The sequence below is a fragment of the Bufo gargarizans genome, unplaced genomic scaffold, assembly GCF_014858855.1.
Source record: "Bufo gargarizans isolate SCDJY-AF-19 unplaced genomic scaffold, ASM1485885v1 original_scaffold_1849_pilon, whole genome shotgun sequence".
In the NCBI taxonomy this organism is placed as follows: domain Eukaryota; kingdom Metazoa; phylum Chordata; class Amphibia; order Anura; family Bufonidae; genus Bufo; species Bufo gargarizans.
In genome coordinates, this window is record NW_025334542.1 from 7800 (window position 1) to 23227 (window position 15428).

Genomic DNA, 15428 nt, shown 5'->3' on the forward strand with positions numbered 1-15428 from the left:
CCCCTGAGCTGTGATATGGGGAGAGCTCCAGCAGAAAGGGCATACCCCCAGATAAAGGGCACACCCCCTGAGCTGTGATATGGGGAGAGCTGCCGCAGAAAGGGCATACCCCGATATAAAGGGCACACCCCCTAAGCTGTGATAGAGAGAGAGAGCTGCAGCAGAAATGACATGCTCCCTGATAAAGGACACACCCACTGAGCTGTGATATGGGGAGCTTCATTATAAAGGGCATACCCCCAGATAAAGGGCACACCCCCTGAGCTGTGATATGGGGAGAGCTTCATTATAAAGGGCATACCCCCAGATAAAGGGCACACCCCCTGAGCTGTGATAGAGAGAGAGCTGCAGCAGAAAGGGCACACCCCCCGATAAAGGGCACACCCTCTGAGCTGTGATATGGGGAGAGCTGCAGCAGAAAGGACACATCTCTGAGAAAGGATTCATCATCTACATGTCCTTTAAAAGGTGCTGCTCACTTGAGACAACCCCTCCGCATAGGGCCTTTAAGGAGAAAATAAAGGGGTCCCCCATCCAGAAGCCCCTTTACTCTCCAGACTAAGGCCCACCTCTCACTGTGGCGTCCACTGGTTTCAACGAGGGTCTTGTAATATTTGTGTAAAGAAAGATCCAAAGCCTCATAAAATCACCAATGACAGGGATACACTCCTCAACGCGTTCCGGACATTGCAGTCTGTGCCCACCGCTACAGCAGTCTGGACGCGTCCCCCTAAGGGTCCATTCACACGTCCGTTGTTTCTTTCCTGATCTGTTCCGTTTTTTGCGGAACAGATCTGGACCAGATCTGGACCCATTCATTTTCAATGGGTCCTGAAAAAAAGTCAGACATTGTGCTGTCCGATTTTTTTCAGGACCCATTGAAAATGAATGGGTCCAGATCTGTTCCGCAAAAAACGGAACAGATCAGGAAAGAAACAACGGACGTGTGAATGGACCCTAAGACCTGGAGTGTAACTGTGCAGATTGTCACATCTCTATGGAAGACGGACATGCTCAGTACTGCTACTTACCTGTGGCCACTTTGCCTGCTCCGTTTTTCTTACCTGTGGCCACTTTGCCTGCTCCGTTTTTCTTACCTGAGGACACAAGTATATTGTGAGGTTGTATATATACATGCGGGGTCCTCTCCCCTTTCACTGTGCCCATTATATCTATGACTAACACGACTTCTGCCCGGTATTGTCAGCAATATCACAGTCGGCCGTTATGATTTGTCTACAGGAACGGTTTCAGTGAAATATTGGGCATTTATTCATTTAATTATTTACCATTACAGATCATATTCCAAGCTAATTAGGTCCCCGGATGAGCCCTCACAATTAAAGGGCGAAGCGCGTTGGCCCAGGACGCTCTCAATATGGAGTCCATTATACCCTACTTTATATACATTCATACCTCTCATATTAGGGTCTGTTGTGCGTTATCTTTATACCATATTTTCATCTACCTTTTGATAGTAATGGCTTTTGGCACACTTTTGTTTATTATTTTTTGTTTCTTGATGTGGCAACTGATGCCGAATACCGACTTCCAGAAGTTATATTTGTCCCCTGATCAGGGCCATCCTGGGGGATACAGGAGGTTCCTGACACGGGATCGCCCCCATCGGTGCGGCCGTTCCGTTCTTGGGCAGGGTATAAAGTAATAAGGCTAGCTTCACACTAGCGGCAGGGGAGTCCAGCAGGCTGCTCTGGCGGGTGAAGAGCCTGTCGGATCCGTCCTGCCCCTTCAGCCGCTCCGTCCCATTGACTATAATGGGGGCGGAGTTTCGGTGGCAGCGCACGGCGAGAGGCAGCCGGACTAAAAGTACTGCATGTCCTACTTATAGTCCGGAACTCCGTCCCCATTATAGTCAATGTACGTTACGGAGATGATAGGTTACTTTTCTCTACTGCATATAGAAGGGATTTTGATGAAATAAAGAATATTTTTATAGATATCGGCCCAAGGACAACACTGAGCTGTTCCAGAAATGGGCCGAACCCTTGGAGATATTTTGGCTCCTGGAACTTTTTGCAGTACAAATAACAACAAATATACAGGTGAAACTCGAAAAATTTGAATATTGTGGAAAGTTCATTTATTTCAGTAATGCGACTTAAAAGGAAAGCGAGATATTTCAAGCCTTTATTTGTTATAATTTGGATGATTATGGCTTACAGCTTATGAAACCCCAAAGTCACAATTTTGAGGTCCCCTTTGCTCAGGGGGTATGGAGTAATTAGCTGACTAGAGGGCGACACTTTGAGCCGAGAATATTCAACCTTTACACAAAATTCTAATTTTAAGCTGCATTAATGCAATAAATGGACTTTTGCACGATATTCTATTTTTTCGAGTTTCACCTGTAAAATCTGGTTTAGCCAAAAGGTTGTTTTTTTTTTTGTCTTACATATAGATGTGATAACGAGGAGAATACCGCCGGGTCTTCAGGTGATGCGTCCAGACTGCTGTTTCTGTCGTGGACAAGAGCTGTAATGTTCGGAACGCGTTGACAGGTGGACTCCATCCCTGTTGTTTTTATGGATTACAAATAAACAGATTTTTAAGATTTGGACCTTTCTTTACACAAGTTTTGTATCGTCGGCCGATGGTCTCCATTGCTTCCGCCACGGACCCCCAAGTGATGGAGCTGAGGTGTGCGCTTACTTTCCTGTAGTATTTAGGCTGAGGCGACGCAGGTGTCTGTAACAGCAAGCCGCAGAGAAGCCACGCAACACAAAGGGGTATGGCTACATGGCGACATACCATTTGTGTCATTTCAAATAATGTTTTTCAGCAGCATTGCAACGCGATGTGCTGCGGCTGCCACAGTCACAAAAACATTGGACTTGGATGGATTTTTAGCGACTGCTGCGTCGCAGTCACACGTGTCATATTGCAACACCATTGAAATCTATTACAAAAAATGTCGCTGTCTAGCCCTAGCCTTAAAATGTACCTAAACCTTCAGCTAATATTTTTTTAAGGTGTTAGTAAAACCCTTTTCCTAATATACGGATGTTGTAGGCAGAGCTTTCAGCAGAACGCAGCGCGGTGCGCCGGGACAGCGCTAAGCGCAGCGCAGAATCCGTACACCAGGATAAAAAAAACTACTTTTGGGATATTTCTAACACATTTAGTTGAATGTTTAGGTACACTTCCCCCTACAGGGTGGCTGATTTCCCCGATCAGTTGGGGTTTGAGACCCAGGGGTGCACCACCAATGAGGCCAAGGTAGGGGCAGCGGAAGGGCCATGGGCAATAAGCACTTTCATTGTGGTAAAGGGGTTAGGTTAAGAAATTGGCATTGGGGAAGTTGGGCGCCATTTCAGTTTTTGCATCAGGCGGCAGAAAGGCTAGGCGCAACCCTGCTGAGACCCCCAAATATCGGCTAGTCACCGGAGCAAGGTGCTGCTGGCATTTGCAGCGAGTCCCTTGTTATGGCAGAACCTTGACACAATGTAACAAATCAGTTTGTACGAAGCATCCAATTGTGTCAAGTATCAGATCCTATAACATCCTGGGATTAATCGGGACGCTTCACTTTTCATCGGCTTCGGATTTTCCAGTGTTTGGTTTTCGGGCCAGGATAGCTAAAACCACAAAGCAAACAGGAACTCCCCGTCAGTCCTCAGACACTTCAGTGCCGGCGTCCAGGAGGCTGCACGGTCCGGAGGATGCAGCGCTCGATCGGAGTACTCGTACTTTTGGGGGGCTCCATGTTAAGCCGGTGTGCCCCTCACGAGGACGCCGTTACTAATGCAATTAACACTTGTAACCACAAGCTGAAGACGGACTTTGACTTCAAACTGTTGGAGGATCCGACGATAAACCCACAGGTAACGGTGACAATGTGATACAATGTATCTTATTATGGGTAGAATATTTAAAGGACGTGTATGTCGCAGGTTTGAGGGATTTCTGAAAGAAGAAATTATCCCGGATCTGTTAACAGCCAAATGACTTACTGCTAATCCCCTGTATTACAAAGTATCAATACCGGCCGAGCGACGGATCGGGTCTTAAAGGGACAGTTACAGTAATTAGAACAGAGCAGCGGTGGGACAAGAGGAAATTATAATGTTCATCTTTTTCTCTTTTGCAGAACAAAGGAGAGTTTTTTAAATATTCTTCATTTCGACCCAGTCTCCTCCTCCGACAACTCTTTCCGTGGCTTTACAAACCCCAAAGATATCAATTTGTGGTGACAACAGCCTGGAAAAGACCCCTGATAGAAACCAGTCCGCGTCCAGAAATGGGGTATTCCAATGACCTGGTAAGTGCTAACCAAGCAGACAGAGAAGTGTATAAAAGACTGTGCTCGTGTTATAGCAGCTGCACATATATAATCACCAGCTGATGACCCGGCCTTGCTCGGGTATTGATTTATTGCAATTTTATATTAAATAACAGTGACTTTCACAGTGGCCGCCCCATTAACGGTGACCGCCCCTTTAACAGTGACTTTCACAGTGGCCGCCCCTTTAACAGTGACTTTCACAGTGGCCGCCCCATTAACGGTGACCGCCCCTTTAACAGTGACTTTCACAGCGCCCGTCCGTTCGATAGTGGCCCCTGCCCCCCATGCATGTAGCAGTGTAGTTGTGCCTTCATACGTCACGACTGATTATTTAAGGACCTGCAAACTTCTATTGGCTGATAAGGGTCATGTGACCGTGTGTATGGCAGTTAGGATTTAAGTGAAAGGCTGGCAGGCTTGTATTGGCTAATGCAGATCATATATTTATATATATAAGGTTATACCATCTGTACATATATAATTATATACAGGAGATGCCCAGGTTATACCAGCTGTACATATATAATTATATACAGGAGATGCCCAGGTTATACCAGCTGTACATATATAATTATATACAGGAGATACCCAGGTTATACCAGCTGTGCATATATAATTATATACAGGAGATACCCAGGTTATACCAGCTGTACATATATAATTATATACAGGAGATGCCCAGGTTATACCAGCTGTACATATATAATTATATACAGGAGATGCCCAGGTTATACCAGCTGTACATATATAATTATATACAGGAGATGCCCAGGTTATACCAGCATGCTCCATATCACTATATACAAGAAGATGTATAACTTATGCCAGCTGTACATATATAATTATATACAGGAGATGCCCAGGTTATACCAGCATGCTCCATATCACTATATACAAGAAGATGTATAACTTATGCCAGCTGTACATATATAATTATATACAGGAGATGCCCAGGTTATACCAGCATGCTCCATATCACTATATACAAGAAGATGTATAACTTATACCAGCTGTACATATATAATTATATACAGGAGATGCCCAGGTTATACCAGCGTGGTCCATATCACTATATACAGGAGATGCCCAGGTTATACCATCTGTACATATATAATTATATACAGGAGATGCCCAGGTTATACCAGCATGGTCCATATCACTATATACAGGAGATGCCCAGGTTATACCATCTGTACATATATAATTATATACAGGAGATGCCCAGGTTATACCAGCTGTACATATATAATTATATACAGGAGATGCCCAGGTTATACCAGCTGTACATATATAATTATATACAGGAGATACCCAGGTTATACCAGCATGCTCCATATCACTGTATACAAGAAGATGTATAACTTATACCAGCTGTACATATATAATTATATACAGGAGATGCCCAGGTTATACCAGCTCTACATATATAATTATATACAGGAGATACCCAGGTTATACCAGCTCTACATATATAATTATATACAGGAGATACCCAGGTTATACCAGCTCTACATATATAATTATATACAGGAGATACCCAGGTTATACCAGCTGTACATATATAATTATATACAGGAGATGCCCAGGTTATACCAGCTGTACATATATAATTATATACAGGAGATGCCCAGGTTATACCAGCTGTACATATATAATTATATACAGGAGATGCCCAGGTTATACCAGCATGCTCCATATCACTGTATACAAGAAGATGTATAACTTATACCAGCTGTACATATATAATTATATACAGGAGATGCCCAGGTTATACCAGCTCTACATATATAATTATATACAGGAGATACCCAGGTTATACCGGCTCTACATATATAATTATATACAGGAGATACCCAGGTTATACCAGCTGTACATATATAATTATATACAGGAGATACCCAGGTTATACCAGCTGTACATATATAAGTATATACAGGAGATACCCAGGTTATACCAGCTGTACATATATAATTATATACAGGAGATACCCAGGTTATACCAGCATGCTCCATATCACTGTATACAAGAAGAGGTATAACTTATACCAGCTGTACATATATAATTATATACAGGAGATGCCCAGGTTATACCAGCATGCTCCATATCACTGTATACAAGAAGAGGTATAACTTATACCAGCTGTACATATATAATTATATACAGGAGATGCCCAGGTTATACCAGCTCTACATATATAATTATATACAGGAGATACCCAGGTTATACCAGCTCTACATATATAATTATATACAGGAGATACCCAGGTTATACCAGCATGCTCCATATCACTGTATACAAGAAGAGGTATAACTTATACCAGCTGTACATATATAATTATATACAGGAGATGCCCAGGTTATACCAGCTGTACATATATAATTATATACAGGAGATGCCCAGGTTATACCAGCATGCTCCATATCACTATATACAAGAAGAGGTATAACTTATACCAGCTGTACATATATAATTATATACAGGAGAGGCCCAGGTTATACCAGCATGCTCCATATCACTATATACAAGATGACGTATAACTTATACCAGCTGTACATATATAATTATATACAGGAGATGCCCAGGTTATACCAGCTGTACATATATAATTATATACAGGAGATGCCCAGGTTATACCAGCTGTACATATATAATTATATACAGGAGATACCCAGGTTATACCAGCTGTGCATATATAATTATATACAGGAGATACCCAGGTTATACCAGCTGTACATATATAATTATATACAGGAGATGCCCAGGTTATACCAGCTGTACATATATAATTATATACAGGAGATGCCCAGGTTATACCAGCTGTACATATATAATTATATACAGGAGATGCCCAGGTTATACCAGCATGCTCCATATCACTATATACAAGAAGATGTATAACTTATGCCAGCTGTACATATATAATTATATACAGGAGATGCCCAGGTTATACCAGCATGCTCCATATCACTATATACAAGAAGATGTATAACTTATACCAGCTGTACATATATAATTATATACAGGAGATGCCCAGGTTATACCAGCGTGGTCCATATCACTATATACAGGAGATGCCCAGGTTATACCATCTGTACATATATAATTATATACAGGAGATGCCCAGGTTATACCAGCATGGTCCATATCACTATATACAGGAGATGCCCAGGTTATACCATCTGTACATATATAATTATATACAGGAGATGCCCAGGTTATACCAGCTGTACATATAATTACATACAGGAGATGCCCAGGTTATACCAGCATGGCCATATCACTATATACGAGATGTATATTATATTCCGTTAGGTCCCCATCTCTTTAGGATAATAACGGACATCTTGTTTCCTTCTCACAGGTTGTCAGGACGTGTTCTGGATTCTTCACCAACCAGGAACCAATAAAGTGCATTATTACTTGCAACAATGTAACACAGGAGGTGCGCTGTTACGGCATACATATTAGGACATCGTCAGACATCATCCACAACTCCATCCTCCGTCAGGCAAAACTCCATCAGCCCTCAGACATCAGACAAAACTCCGTCCTCCGTCAGACAAAACTCCATCAGACCTCAGACAAAACTCCGTCCTCCGTCAGACAAAACTCCATCAGACCTCAGACATCAGACAAAACTCCGTCCTCCGTCACCCAAAACTCCATCAGACCTCAGACATCAGACAAAACTCCGTCCTCCGTCAGACAAAACTCCATCAGCCCTCAGACATCAGACAAAACTCCGTCCTCCGTCAGACAAAACTCCATCAGTCCTCAGACATCAGACAAAACTCCGTCCTCCGTCAGACAAAACTCCATCAGACCTCAGACATCAGACAAAACTCCGTCCTCCGTCACCCAAAACTCCATCAGACCTCAGACATCAGACAAAACTCCGTCCTCCGTCAGGCAAAACTCCATCAGACCTCAGACATCAGCTAAAACTCTGTCCTCCCTCAGACATCAGACAAAACTCCGTCCTCCGTCAGGCAAAACTCCATCAGACCTCAGACTTCAGCTAAAACTCTGTCCTCCCTCAGACATCAGACAAAACTCCGTCCTCCCTAACTCAAAATACGCCCTACTACACACACTATTCACCTGACGGAGCTGCTAGCTGCTGGAGAAGCAAAGGACCTGTGATGACATCATGACCATGTGACGAGTCACATGTGTGGGAGGGGTCAGATGTGCACAGCAGCTGGTAGAGTGTACAGAACAGTAGCCATCAAATAGAGCTCTGTACTAGAGATGTGTGTGTAACCTGCATGTAGCAGAGCTGTGTACTGTGTAGTAGATCTGTATGTGTAACCTGCATGTAGCAGAGCTGTGTACTGTGTTATAGAGATGTATGTGTAACCTGCATGTAGCAGAGCTGTGTACTGTGTTACAGAGATGTATGTGTAACCTGAATGTAGCAGAGCTGTGTACTGTGTTATAAAGATGTATGTGTAACCTGCATGTAGCAGAGCTGTGTACTGTGTTACAGAGATGTATGTGTAACCTGAATGTAGCAGAGCTGTGTACTGTGTTACAGAGATGTATGTGTAACCTGCAGGTAGCAGATCTGTGTACTGTGTTACAGAGATGTATGTGTAACCTGCATGTAGCAGAGCTGTGTACTGTGTTACAGAGATGTATGTGTAACCTGCATGTAGCAGAGCTGTGTACTGTGTTACAGAGATGTACGTGTAACCTGCAGGTAGCAGAGCTGTGTACTGTGTAGCAGATCTGTATGTGTAACCTGCATGTAGCAGAGCTGTGTACTGTGTAGCAGAGCTGTATGTGTAACCTGCATGTAGCAGAGCTGTGAACTGTGTAGCAGAGCTGTATGTGTAACCTGCATGTAGCAGTGCTGTGTACTGTGTATCAGAGCTGTATGTGTAACCTGCATGTAGCAGAGCTGTGTACTGTGTTACAGAGATGTATCTGCAACCTGCAGGTAGCAGAGCTGTGTACTGTGTAGCAGATCTGTATGTGTAACCTGCATGTAGCAGAGCTGTGTACTGTGTTACAGGGATGTATGTGCAACCTGCAGGTAGCAGTGTTGTGTACTGTGTAGCAGAGATGTGTACTGTGTTACAGAGATGTGTGTGTAGCCTGCATGTAGCAGAGCTGTGTACTGTGTATATAGAGCAGTGTGTGTAACAGCATGTAGCAGAGCTGTGTACTGTGTTACAGAGATGTGTGTGTAACCTGCATGTAGAAGTGCTGTGTACTGTGTAGCAGAGCTGTATGTGTAACCTGCATGTAGCAGAGCTGTGTACTGTGTTACAGAGATGTATGTGTAACCTGCACGTAGCAGAGCTGTGTACTGTGTTAAAGAGCTATATGTGTAACCTGCATGTAGCAGGCTGCGTACTGTGTTACAGAGCTGTATGTGTAACCTGCATGTAGCAGAGCTGTGTACTGTGTATAGAGCAGTGTGTGTAACAGCATGTAGCAGAGCTGTGTACTGTGTTACAGAGATGTGTGTGTAACCTGCATGTAGAAGTGCTGTGTACTGTGTAGCAGAGCTGTATGTGTAACCTGCATGTAGCAGAGCTGTGTACTGTGTTACAGGGATGTATGTGCAACCTGCAGGTAGCAGAGCTGTGTACTGTGTATATAGAGCAGTTTGTCTAACCGCATGTAGCAGAGCTGTGTACTGTGTTACAGAGATGTGTGTGTAACCTGGGAACTATAAAAAAGTGTAAAAAAAAAACATAAATATTCAGATCACCCCCCTTTTCCCAAAATTAAAATAAAAGACACATCATGGGTTTCGCAATGTGTAAAAACGCCCATTGTATAAAAATATATTCCCCATACGGCAACCAGCAAAACAGAAAAAAAAAGAGTCCAAATGTCCGATTCGCCGTTTTTGGTCACTTCATTTGCTACAAAAATGTAAATAAAAAGTGATCAAAAAGTCTTAAACACCCCAGAATGGTATCAGTAAAAAGTTTAGATTGCCCCTCAAAAAATGAGCCCCCATCCAGCTCTGTACACATAATTACAAAAAAGTTATGGGGCTCAAAATATGGCGACAAAAAAAATCGGATATTTTTATTTTTTTAACACTATTAAAACGCAAGAAAAACTATACATATAAGGTATTGCCGGATTCGATCTGACCTGTAGAATAAAAGTAACCAGTCAGTTTTATCGCACATCGAATGTCGTAAATAGAAATCACGTAAAACTGTGGTGGAATTGCTTTTTTTTTTCAACAGGAAGAATGGGCAGTTTTACCATCTGAGAAAATAAAGACCCTTATCCATAACTACCACAAAAGACTTCAAGCTGTCATTGATGCTAAAGGGGGCAATACATGGTATTAATAACTGGGGTGTGTAAACTTCTGATCAGGGTCATTTGGGGAGTTTGTGTTGTGATTATGATTTATAAAGAGTAAACACCGTTGTTTGACATAAATGGCTTCAGCCGACCACTAACCACGAGCGAGAGAGAAGTGTCTGTGGTATCAATCATATTCTCTGAACAATGGTTAAAGGGGTATTCTCATCTTAATGATCACTCTTAAATCTGTTAATGATTTGACAGTGATAATTTTTCTAAATACATTTTATTACCCAATTCCCATCCTTTTTTAGAAAATAAGTCCCCTCTTACCTGATGTTGTCTTTGGTCTCCCCTGGTTACGGCCACCTCTCCTGTCGAATCCAGCCGGGCCACGCTTGCGCAGAAGACGGAAAATTCTCTCCCGGCTGGGCCGCGCAATGTCCTGAACGCGCATGCCGCTGCGCATGCGCCATGATGACTTCTTCCTGGCCAGTATAGTACAGAGCCGCGAATGCGCACGCCGACTCTGTACTATACAGGCCAGGAATAAGTCACCATGGCACATGCGCAGCGCTGTGCGCGTTCAGGACATTGCGCGGCCCGGCCGGGAGAGAATCTTCAGTCTTCTGCGCAAGCGCGGCCCGGCCGGGAGAAGAATACAGGAAGTGAACGTCACGCTCAAGGAAGGTAAGTATGAAAAAGGGAAGATGAGAATACCCCTTTAAGAAATCATAAATTCTGCAAGTGTATGTAAACTTATCAGCACAACTGTAAGTAGCTGTGTGATATAAATCTGTGGAATATGGGAAGCACAAGAGGATGTGCACCTTAAATCCCATCTTTGTAAGGCCTCTTGCACATGGCCGCTGTGTGACTGTAGTTGTATTGTGGACCACATACGGCGGTTCCGCAATACACAGGGCACCAGCCGTGTGCATCCCGCATCCGTGATGTCGACCCATTCACTTGAACGGAACAGAAACACGGATCGGATCCCCACAGAAGCACTACAGAGTGCTTCCGTGGTGTTTCTGGCCGTGCCTCCGCACAGCAAAAAAGTAGAACATATTCACGGACCTATTCAAGTTGAATGGGTCTGGATCTGTCCCGGCTGCTGCACGCACGTTGCCCGTGCATTGGGGACTGCAAATTGCTGTCCCCAATGCACGGAATGGGCCAACAACGTTCATGTGCAAGAGGCCTAACACTTGTGATCTGTGTGAAGCGGCATATATGCATTCATGTTGCATGTATTTATTAATTAGGGTTACCAATTCTGAGTAACTTGGAGTGACAGGAGATTTACAGAATCAGATTTTTTTTTTTTGTCGTCATATTTTGAGCTCTATAACTTTTTTGTAATTATGTGTACGGCGCTGGGTGGGGGCTCATTTTTTGCGGGGCAATCTGAACTTTTCACTGATACCATTCTGGGGTGTTTAAGACTTTTTGATCGCTTTTTATTTACATTTTTGTAGCAAATGAAGCGACCAAAAACGGCGAATCGGACATTTGGACTCTTTTTTTTCTTCTGTTTTGCCGTTTGCCGTATGGGGAATATATTTTTATACAATGGGTGTTTTTACACATTGCGACACCCATGATGTGTATTTTTTTATTTTTTTTTATTTTCATTTTGGGAAAAGGGGGGTGATCTGAATTTTTTTGTTTTATTTTACACTTTTTTATAGTTCCCAGGTTACACACACATCTCTGTTACACAGTAAAAAGCTCTGCTACATGCGGTTACACACACATCTCTGTAACACAGTACACAGCACTGCTACATGCAGGTTGCACATACATCCCTGTAACACAGTACACAGCCTGCTACATGCAGGTTACACATACAGCTCCGCTACACAGGACACAGCTCTGATACATGCAGATTACACATACAGCTCTGCTACACAGTACACAGCTCTGCTACATTCAGGTTACAAATACAGCTCTGCTACACAGTACACAGCACTGCTACATGCAGGTTACACATACAGCTCTGCTACACAGTACACAGCTCTGCTACATGCAGGTTACACATACAGCTCTGCTACACAGTACACAGCTCTGCTACATGCAGATTACACATACAGCACTGCTACACAGTACACAGCTCTGCTACATGCAGGTTACACATACAGCTCTGCTTCACAGTACACAGCTCTGCTACATGCAGGTTACACATACAGATCTGCTACACAGTACACAGCTCTGCTACCTGCAGGTTACACATACATCTCTGTAACACAGTACACAGCTCTGCTACATGCAGGTTACACATACAGCTCTGCTACACAGTACACAGCACTGCTACATGCAGGTTACACATACAGCTCTGCTACACAGTACACAGCACTGCTACATGCAGGTTACACATACAGCACTGCTACACAGTACACAGCTCTGCTACATGCAGGTTACACATACAGCTCTGCTACACAGTACACAGCTCTGCTACATGCAGGTTACACATACAGATCTGCTACACAGTACACAGCTCTGCTACCTGCAGGTTACACATACAGATCTGCTACACAGTACACAGCTCTGCTACCTGCAGGTTACACATACATCTCTGTAACACAGTACACAGCTCTGCTACATGCAGGTTACACATACAGATCTACTACACAGTACACAGCTCTGCTACCTGCAGGTTACACATACAGATCTGCTACACAGTACACAGCTCTGCTACCTGCAGGTTATACATACAGATCTGCTACCTGCAGGTTACACATACATCTCTATAACACAGTACACCACTCTGCTACATGCAGGTTACACATACATCTCTGTAACACAGTACACAGCTCTGCTACCTGCAGGTTACACATACATCTCTGTAACACAGTACACAGCTCTGCTACATGCAGGTTACACATACAGATCTACTACACAGTACACAGCTCTGCTACCTGCAGGTTACACATACAGATCTGCTACACAGTACACAGCTCTGCTACCTGCAGGTTACACATACAGATCTGCTACCTGCAGGTTACACATACATCTCTGTAACACAGTACACAGCTCTGCTACATGCAGGTTACACACACATCTCTAGTACAGAGGTCTATTTGATGGCTACTGTTCTGTACACTCTACCAGCTGCTGTGTACGTCTGACCCCTCCCACACACGTGACTCGTCACATGGTCATGACGTCATCACAGGTCCTTTGCCTCTCCAGCAGCTAGCAGCTCCGTCAGGTGAATAGTGTGTGTAGTAGGGCGTATTTTGAGTTAGGGAGGACGGAGTTTTGGCTGATGCCTGATGGAGGACGGAGTTTTGTCTGATGTCTGAGGTCTGATGGAGTTTTGCCTGACGGAGGACGAAGTTTTATCTGATGTCTGAGGTCTGATGGAGTTTTGCCTGACGGAGGACGGAGTTTTGTCTGATGTCTGATGTCTGAGGTCTGATGGAGTTTTGCCTGACGGAGGACGGAGTTTTGTCTGATGTCTGAGGTCTGATGGAGTTTTGGGTGACGGAGGACGGAGTTTTGTCTGATGTCTGAGGTCTGATGGAGTTTTGCCTGACGGAGGACGGAGTTTTGTCTGATGTCTGAGGTCTGATGGAGTTTTGGGTGACGGAGGACGGAGTTTTGTCTGATGTCTGAGGTCTGATGGAGTTTTGGGTGACGGAGGACGGAGTTGTGTCTGATGTCTGAGGTCTGATGGAGTTTTGCCTGATGGAGGACGGAGTTTTGTCTGATGTCTGAGGTCTGATGGAGTTTTGTCTGACGGAAGACGGAGTTTTGTCTGATGTCTGATGGAGTTTTGCCTGACGGAGGACGGAGTTTTGTCTGATGTCTGAGGGCTGATGGAGTTTTGCCTGACGGAGGATGGAGTTGTGGATGATGTCTGACGATGTCCTAATATGTATGCCGTACGCTGTGATTTTCTCGCTTTGTATCATTTCTTCTTGTTGTTGTCTTTGAGTTCTGGTCTTTCTATCAAAACAGCCTGGAGAAAAATGGAGGCATTTCTCTGATCCAGAGCTCCAAATCTCCTGCATGATGACGGTCTGCAGCCACCACTAGGGGGCGCTCTGGAGCCTGAGGACAGATTTATTGCTGATCTGGTTGTATAAACAGTATGTGGTGTGCGCCCCCTAGTGGTGGCTGCAAGCAGACAGTTTATCATGTTTCTCTGTCCATGGAGAGGGTTTGGATCTTTGTATCAGAAAAACAAACCTCCAAACACCAGAAAGATGTATTAAGATATTGATCGGCACAGGATTTGGGTCAGTAAGGCCGGGAGAGGGGGGTCTCCCCCACGTTGTCTGCACATCGTCTCCAGGTGACTTGCAGCAGAGGTGAATGGTCTAGACCAGCGATGTCAAACTCATGGTCCTCCAGTTGTTCCAACACTACAACTCTCATCATGCCTGGACATCCTACAGCTATCAGAGCATGCTGGGAGTGGTAGTTTTGCAACAGCTGGAGGGCCATGAGTTTGACATCTGTGGTCTAGACTTCTCATGGGCACATAGATGACGTCTCGCGGGTCGGCTGAGGCCTCGTCTTCTGTATCAGCCCAGGAGGCTGCCGTTTAGATTACAATGACAGAAAAGCTCGTTATACACCCTATTGGAGAATTCTGGCTAATGATGGGGGTCCTCAGTTCAAGACCCTCATCTCTTGAGCAGATCAGGTATACAGAACGTCTCATCTCTGGAAGAAGTCTGTCCTGCATTACACAGACGACCCACAGATGGATGGACACTGTGTAATGCTTCACATCACCTGTGGCGGCGCTGCAGGGAAGCTGAGCACATAGTACCGGGTCTCACCATGGATCGCAGCTGATCACTGCAGGTCCAGTAGATGGACAGTTTGT